The sequence below is a fragment of the Acipenser ruthenus genome, chromosome 36 (genome assembly GCF_902713425.1).
Source record: "Acipenser ruthenus chromosome 36, fAciRut3.2 maternal haplotype, whole genome shotgun sequence".
In the NCBI taxonomy this organism is placed as follows: Eukaryota; Metazoa; Chordata; class Actinopteri; order Acipenseriformes; family Acipenseridae; genus Acipenser; species Acipenser ruthenus.
Genome location: NC_081224.1, coordinates 9,697,015 through 9,704,644, shown reverse-complemented (window position 1 = coordinate 9,704,644; position 7,630 = coordinate 9,697,015). Strand labels below are relative to the sequence as shown.

The following is a 7,630-nucleotide window of genomic DNA, read 5'->3' as shown; positions in this document are numbered from 1 at the left end:
CCAGACAAGAGTACAATACTGATAATGGCATTGCTGTGGCGTGTTCCTCAGTGATAATAGAACTATCTCATTCTAATGCACTTGACCTCCAGCCCTGGGCTTTATTGCCATTATCCCTTAATTAGATTTTGATCTGATTGTATTAATTCCTAGGCTGAACTGAATTAGTCTCCATACATGTCCTTCCATTTGTCAACTATGTCCTTCCATTTTCTGCTCGACAGACGTGGCGCCCGTCCCTCAAGTTAAAAGGGGAAGTGAAAGAGGGGAGAGTGACTGCGTCCTGCTGTGCTCTGTGGAAAACTGGAACAACACATCTCTGTCCTGGCAAAGAAACGGGACTGCACTGACCCAACCAACCTCACGACACTCAACCCAACTGGACCTTTCCCACCACCAAATACGGGGGGTAAATGCTACCTTCAGGTACACCTGTGTGGCCAGCAACCCTGTCAGCAATCAGACCATCACTGTCACACCTTCGGATTACTGTCCTCTCAAAGGTATGCGTTTCACCCTTGACCTGTGACCTGAGCTGGCTGCCAGAGAGGTATGGTAAAGCATATTAAAAAAAAAATGATAAACTCTAATATAGTATAACCATGGGAAAATCATGCTAAATCACCGTGGTAAACTTTTATAATGGTATTGGTGTCACGTGACTGTATCTTGCTGGATGATAGCGAATCATAGAATACAGCTGTGTACTGAGTATCAAGCCACTATCTTGAAGTGCTAGGTATACAAAACTAAATGAGCTTTGTGCCTGTAATTTTACAAAGCAGCGCTGTCAAAGCCTCTGCTCTCAGTGACCCTTTGAGATAGTGACTTCATATTTTCCGGGTTACAGAAACCTATTTTAGCTTCTGCCATATTTTAGTTACTACAGCGGGATGCAGCTCTATTCAGTGGCTCTCTTGATCAAGTTTCATAGCATTCAAGATTAAAAATAAAGTACAGTTATTATTATTATTATTATTATTATTATTATATACATGGCAAACTGAAAGCACTCCTACAGACACACACACACACACACACACACACACAGACACCTTCGTGTGAATGATTGTCGTAAACGAAAATCCCTAAATCTTCCCTATCCTGCACTTCCATTTTCTAAACTGGTCTCAAATGTGCAGTTTTGAAAGAAAGTTACAGCAACCATTCTGAAGCACGATGTCTGCTACGACACACAAGTCTTACTTTCAGATAGTGTTGCACTGCTATCTTCATTCAGAGGGTGGGATCGTCCCCACCCCTTCAGAACCTTATTATCTGTCAATAACCAGCAGCTTCCTCCCCATGTGTCCATTACTGAGTAACAACAGAACTGCTGGCCTCCATAGAAAACAATGGAAGAGCAGGGTCCGGCTGTGAAAGTTGGTAAAGTTGCATCCCTGACAGACAATGGCACAAATGATTTTTCTAGGAAAGCAGTACTGTATCTTTTTCCACATACAGTGTGTATATATATATATATATTATACAGCAGTGTGCACATTTATTAGAGCACCCCATTGCTTCTGTAGTTTTGATTTGTTGTGCGTATGAAATCAAACCACTGGAACTGAAAAATAGGTAAATAATTGATTGTCTAATTCTATTGATGATTTATATGCCACACATGCAATTCATTTAAAATAGTAAGAGAAACACACAGCCACACATGGTAAAATGGACTTTGTAGAAGCTGTTTTAAGATGCCCAATTATAGCACACAAAGTAGTCTAATATCAGATGACACCAGAGATTTTGTGAAAGTGCACAGACACAATGCCAAAAAGATGTCAAGCTCTTATTGATGCCAAAGGTGGCCAGACTAAATATGAGCAAAAGACACTTTCAGACACAGCTGTGCTTTTAGGTTTGAATTAGTTTCATATTATATGAGTTTGCAAAAAACAACTAATTTCTCTAGTAAATTAATAATTATTTGTTTTTGTGTGCAAAGCTCGATAAATGCCAGACCTTGAGGTGTCTAATAAATTTGCACACTATTGTCTGTCTGTCTATCTATCTATACATACATACACACATATACCTACATGTACACATTCCTTTGGTCACAGAAAGAGGAGGCCACACTGAGCTCATCCTGAGGGTGCTGGTGTTCATAGTGCTGACTGGAGTTGTCATCGCAGTCTGTGTGTGGGTCTGGAAGAAGGGGAACGCTCAGGATGAATGCAGGTAGGCATTATCAGGGGTTTGCTCTTTAATGTGGCAGATTCTGAAAGGAAACGATACTGAAAGCAAGCAAGCTGGCTGCCAATCCTTTGTTACAATGCGCCCTGCCGGCACAGTATTCAAATAAGGACCGCCAACAACCATCTGCTTCAGCAGAGTTGAAAATATTACATAAAACAAAAAAACTGCAAAAAACCCCACATGTATACTAGAAAGAGGGGGCACCAAGTGATTTTTAAAATATTTATAATAACAGAAGAAAGTTTACGAGCAAGAGGAGGCCATTCGGCCCATCAGCGCTCGTCCAGTTCCTAGCAGACGATTGATCTCAGAACTATGTTAAAGGATCCAAGTGATTTTGCCTCAACAACATGACTAGGCAACCCATTCCATCCCCTCACCACTCTCTGTGTGAAGAGGAGTCTCCTTCAGCAACATGACTAGGTAACCCATTCCATCCCCTCACCACTCTCTGTGTGAAGAAGAGTCTCCTTCAGCAACATGACTAGGTAACCCATTCCATCCCCTCACCACTCTCTGTGTGAAGAAGTCTCCTTCAGCAACATCACTAGATAACCCATTCCATCCCCTCACCACTCTCTGTGTGAAGAAGAGTCTCCTTCAGCAACATGACTAGGTAACCCATTCCACCCCCTCACCGCTCTCTGTGTGAAGAAGTGTTTCATTCATTCTATCTGCACTTAATTTCCAATCCTGGTTTCTGTGTTGCGCTTAAAGTATTGGTTCGGGGTAACGATGTCAACTCCTTTTAAGAATGTAAAGACCAATCAAGTCTCCTTTAATTCTTCTTTGTTCCAGACTAAATAGATTCAGTTTGTTCAGCCTGTCTTCATCGCTCAGTCTTTCAAGCCCTGCTGGGATTAGTTTCCCCCTTTGATTTGTGCTCTACACTTTTGGCTATATACCCAGCATGTCGGGCCAGGATTTCAAAGCATTTACTCCAGGCTTCAATGAACTCCTATTTTTTGAAAGAGGTAAAACGCTTGTTCATTTTTACAAAACTGGAACCAAACAACCAATACTTCATGTCCTCTTAAACACTCTACAGTTGTTTTTTTTTTTTTTTTAATTTTGTACACTGACATGATTTTTTTTCTTCCTTTCAAAAAACAGGAATTAAAGAACAGAGGAAACGCTTTGAAAATACACCCCATGGGGTCCTTGAGTGGATCACCTGGTAAAAACACTGCTGCGTGGTGTGCGGGGTGAGCCAAACAGTCTGGAGCTTGCTGGTTTGAATCCAGCCTGTGCGAGGCAGCTGGGGATTCCAAAGAGGCACCGCATTGGCTCTGGCTTCTCCGGGTTAGGGAGGTGGGGTTCCGGCAGACACGGTTTCTCCACATCGCTCTTCAGCGACCCCTACAGGCCGAGTGAGCTTGGGGGTGGAGATTTCCTTTGCTGGCCCCTGTCCTCCAGGGACAAGCCTGCTGACATCCGCTCTCAAGTTCCTCGGTGTTGAATGCAGATTACAGCTAGCGTCACTGTTTTACCTGTGAAACTTTAGAGTGGTTCAGCCTGGAGAATTGAAGGCTGTGTCATTTTCTGTGTTTAGTCCATAGGGTGTACACCAGAAATGCTCCAAGTTACCTTGCACCTCTGGTACGAGACTTTCAACTCTACCTGTGCACTAAGATCAAATGATGTGCCTGCTTTTAAAATCCCTAAACTGAGATCTAATCTGGGCCAGCGTGCCTTTGTATATCAAGCATCTCATCTCTGAAATTTTTTGCCTTAGAACAGAAAAACAGCCTCTTCACAATACCTTTAAAATCACTCAAATATTTATTATAAATCTGACCAGGGTTTATAATTGCACCATTGATCTTCCTGACCAGGGTCGCAAATCCTGTAAATATCGATTATGACCAGGATCATGGAAACTGGAATTGTTTTGACTTTTTTATGCTTTAATTTGTATTCATGTATCTTGTGTTTCTTCCCATAGGATTGATGAAACTGGTCTTTAGTCCGGCCAGCAGACAGACCCCAATCTCCCAACTGAGTATGAGCAAGACCAGCCCTAAGCAAATGTAAAGAGCCACTCGGTACTTAGTTATCTTAACTGGGGTGCTATTCGTGGTGTTGAGATTCAGCCTGTATGTCGTTTTCTGTTGAGTCACATTCTGGTTAAATGTCTTTACTTCCTGTTTTAGATAACGGTGATGTTATTTATAACATGGCCTCCAAAAGCCTACTGATGAAACTGCAGTATATTAGGGAATTACACTGTACTAAGCAGTTTGCTTGTGGAATCGGATTGGTATTATTAACCTTAAACACACTTTGTGGGGTACAAACTGTTCTTCTTTCGAGTGAAAGATGATGATCTGTTGTACAATTAAAAGGTCAAAAAAAACCAAAAAAACTGCTGAATGACTTTACTGAAACTACTGAAACACACTGCTGTGCATTTTTTATAGGAATTGAATGTTTTCTGTAACTTTTTTCATTAGAGAATTACACCAAGCAGTTGACTTGTGGAATCAGGGTTCAGTATTCTTAACATATGTCTTAGAAGTGTCTTTGAAGGGCAGCAGTGTGGAGTAGTGGTTAGGGCTCTAGACTCTTGATCAGAGGGTCGTGGGTTCAATCCCCACTGGGGACACTGCTGCTGTACCCTTGAACAAGGTTCTTTATTTAGATTGCTCCAGTTAAAAACCCAACTGTATAAATGGGTAATTGTATGTAAAAATAATGTGATATCTTGTAACAATTGTAAGTCACCCTGGATAAGGGCGTCTGCTAAGAAATAGATATTAATTAATTAATAATGCTCTTTCCTATCAGCTGCTTTCTTGCACTAATACTGCATATTTATTTTATAATTAACTGTCAAGCTGGGTGATTGCAGTGGGTATAATATACATTGAGGCTGAAATTTGAAATGCAATGTGATGCAGCCTAAAGCGATGCTAGCCATAAGATTTTCTTACTTGTTAAAAAGTGATCAAGTTGTTTAATTTCCAGTCTTGTAAAATTGTAATTTACAATGACGTACATTTAAAATTTGAATGTAAAAATGTTATATCGATTTAAAAATTGTATCCTTTCGGAGAAATTGGGAGGAAATAAAACTCGGAGGAAATGTTTTCGAGAATATTCCTTTGTACCTCCTGCCTTGCTACTTGTTAAAATTACAACATTCAGTGCTAACCAAGGCTTTAAGATCCATTTTCTACCTCAAGACACGGACGCAGGTGGAAAGCTGCTGCTGTTTCCTGGTACGAAACCATTTCCTTGTCGCGCTCCAGTATAGAATAATAACCTGTGGCGACAGGAAGTAGCAAAACTAAACAGCTTAACGCATTAATAAGATGGGATGTGAGGCCAGAAGGGGTGTAACAATTCATTGTGTATCTGTTGTTTGTATTGTGACTCAAAACCCCAAAGCACATCACAGAGCTGTCTGTTTCACCAAGTGGCTCTGATAGCTGCTACAAATACATCCTCTCCCTGTTGCATTAAATGTTTGACTTTTAACTAAACTGGCTCACTATTGGGCCTAAATGGCCATTTGATCTCAGCATGCATTATCCAAGTATCCCATCAGGACCATCTCAAGCACTGCGATGCGTATCCTAACACTAGCGTATCATTACACTCCTAGGCCAGTGAATGTAACTCTTGCCATCTCTGACCAATTTATAAGCTGTATTTTGTTTGTAATGGTTGTCTGTATGTATGTGTTCATAAATCATTTTCTCTTAGATTTTTGTTTTTTGTTTGTCCAGTTGCTTATCGAACAAAACCAACACTTCTGCACATAACACTGCACATGCTTTTTCTTTAACTGCATGATCCAAGCTGAAAAAGGGGTGTAAAATAGGTCTTTTGGCGCAGGGTTCCACATTTTAATTCGTAGCAAAATAGACACACAACTTCAAATGAAAAGTTCTGTCCTTTTAAAGCTGGGTCTGCAGTTGCAATGCAGAGCCAAGCAGACAGCGGTCACGGTGGGATTCGAAAACCGTGCGCGGAGGTTCAGCGGACATGGAGACCAGACACTGCCTTCTATTAACCTGGCCACGTGGGTCTTCAGATCCCTTCCAACTAAAGCAAAATGCAGGGCTTTAACGCTCATCCCGGACCTAATACACAATACATACTACATCACAGCCTTTTTTTTTTTTTATCTCTCTATAGTTATACAATACGTTTCTGCTTGAAAGAGCCAATTCCCAGTGTTTCAGTATAACACACCTTTGTCAAGGGAAAGCAGGGAGGTGCTATGATAGGGTGGCCGAGTGGTGACGTCGTTGCTGACGTCCCCAGACCAGATCCTGACCGACAACACACACAGGTACTCGGTTGAAAAGCTCTCTTGTGTGTCGTTTTTATTAAACACAAATAAATAAAATATTTTAACACAAAACCACGCTCACAGAGCGAAAATATAGGTTTTAAACAAAAAAAGTCTCGCTACACATAAACCAAAACAGGCTGGGTAATTGCATTCACTGATCCTCTAACCCTAGTTTTACTTGCGGTTTCGTTTTGATTTCTTTCTCTCACTCTCACTCTCACTCTCACTCTCACTCTCGCACACGTTCCTTCTCCAAACACCCACCCTGAACAATAAACGACGCAGGTTTATACACTGGTGACCATCTCCAGACTATTATTTATTTCTTAGCAGACGCCCTTATCCAGGGCGATTTACAGTCGTAAACAAAAATACATTTCAAGAATCATAGTACAAGTAATAATACAATTAAGAGCAAGATAAAATACAATGACTTCGGTTCTAGCAAGTACAAGTATATGACAAAATACGATTCAATAACGGAGCAGGTAACAGTGTCTGTGATAGTTACATCAGGATATAATTAAATACAAAATACTACAGATTAAATAACACTTGTGACAGATTACAGTACTCTAAAGTACAGGATTAAATGCAGTAAAATAGGGGCAGATAAGAGCAAGTAAAGCGCATTAAGGAAGAGTGATACATTATGAATTAATGAATTCCTCTGGAGATGGTCACCTTCTGCACAGGGTTTTTAATATTTGCATGGTCGACACCAACTCAGTTTATAATTAATCCTCTGCATTTTCGACACATTTTCACGAGATGTCTGGCAGGGATGAACAGCTAACAACCGCCCCTGCCAGACCACAGCAAAACCAACAGTAACAACAAAGTGCCGTGTTTTTAACTAAACTCGAACTACATTTAAGTCATACAATATAATAAACCATTACTTTAAAAGACACACACAAAGCAATCCATTTGAAATCATAATACATTCACCCGTTCCAACATCAAAACAATCCATATATTTACAAGCAGGACTTCTATTTGACCCTAGGATACATGACCCGGCTAAACTGGGCTAATCATATATATAAATTCAGAATTTTGAAAAGTAATTAGTGAAAAACTGTAATGGTTATTAAAAGTATTCTCTGATGCCTAGTT

General features: G+C 40.5%; 1 long non-coding RNA gene across 1 annotated transcript; it reads left to right on the top strand.

The window, feature by feature from the left end:
* Nucleotides 1-234: 234 nt before the first annotated feature.
* LOC131706674 (uncharacterized) lies at nt 235-5,888 on the top strand. Its single transcript, XR_009310736.1, has 3 exons — nt 235-503; nt 2,073-2,190; nt 3,322-5,888. It is a non-coding gene; the product is annotated as an uncharacterized LOC131706674 (long non-coding RNA).
* The last annotated feature ends 1,742 nt before the right edge of the window (nt 5,889-7,630 follow it).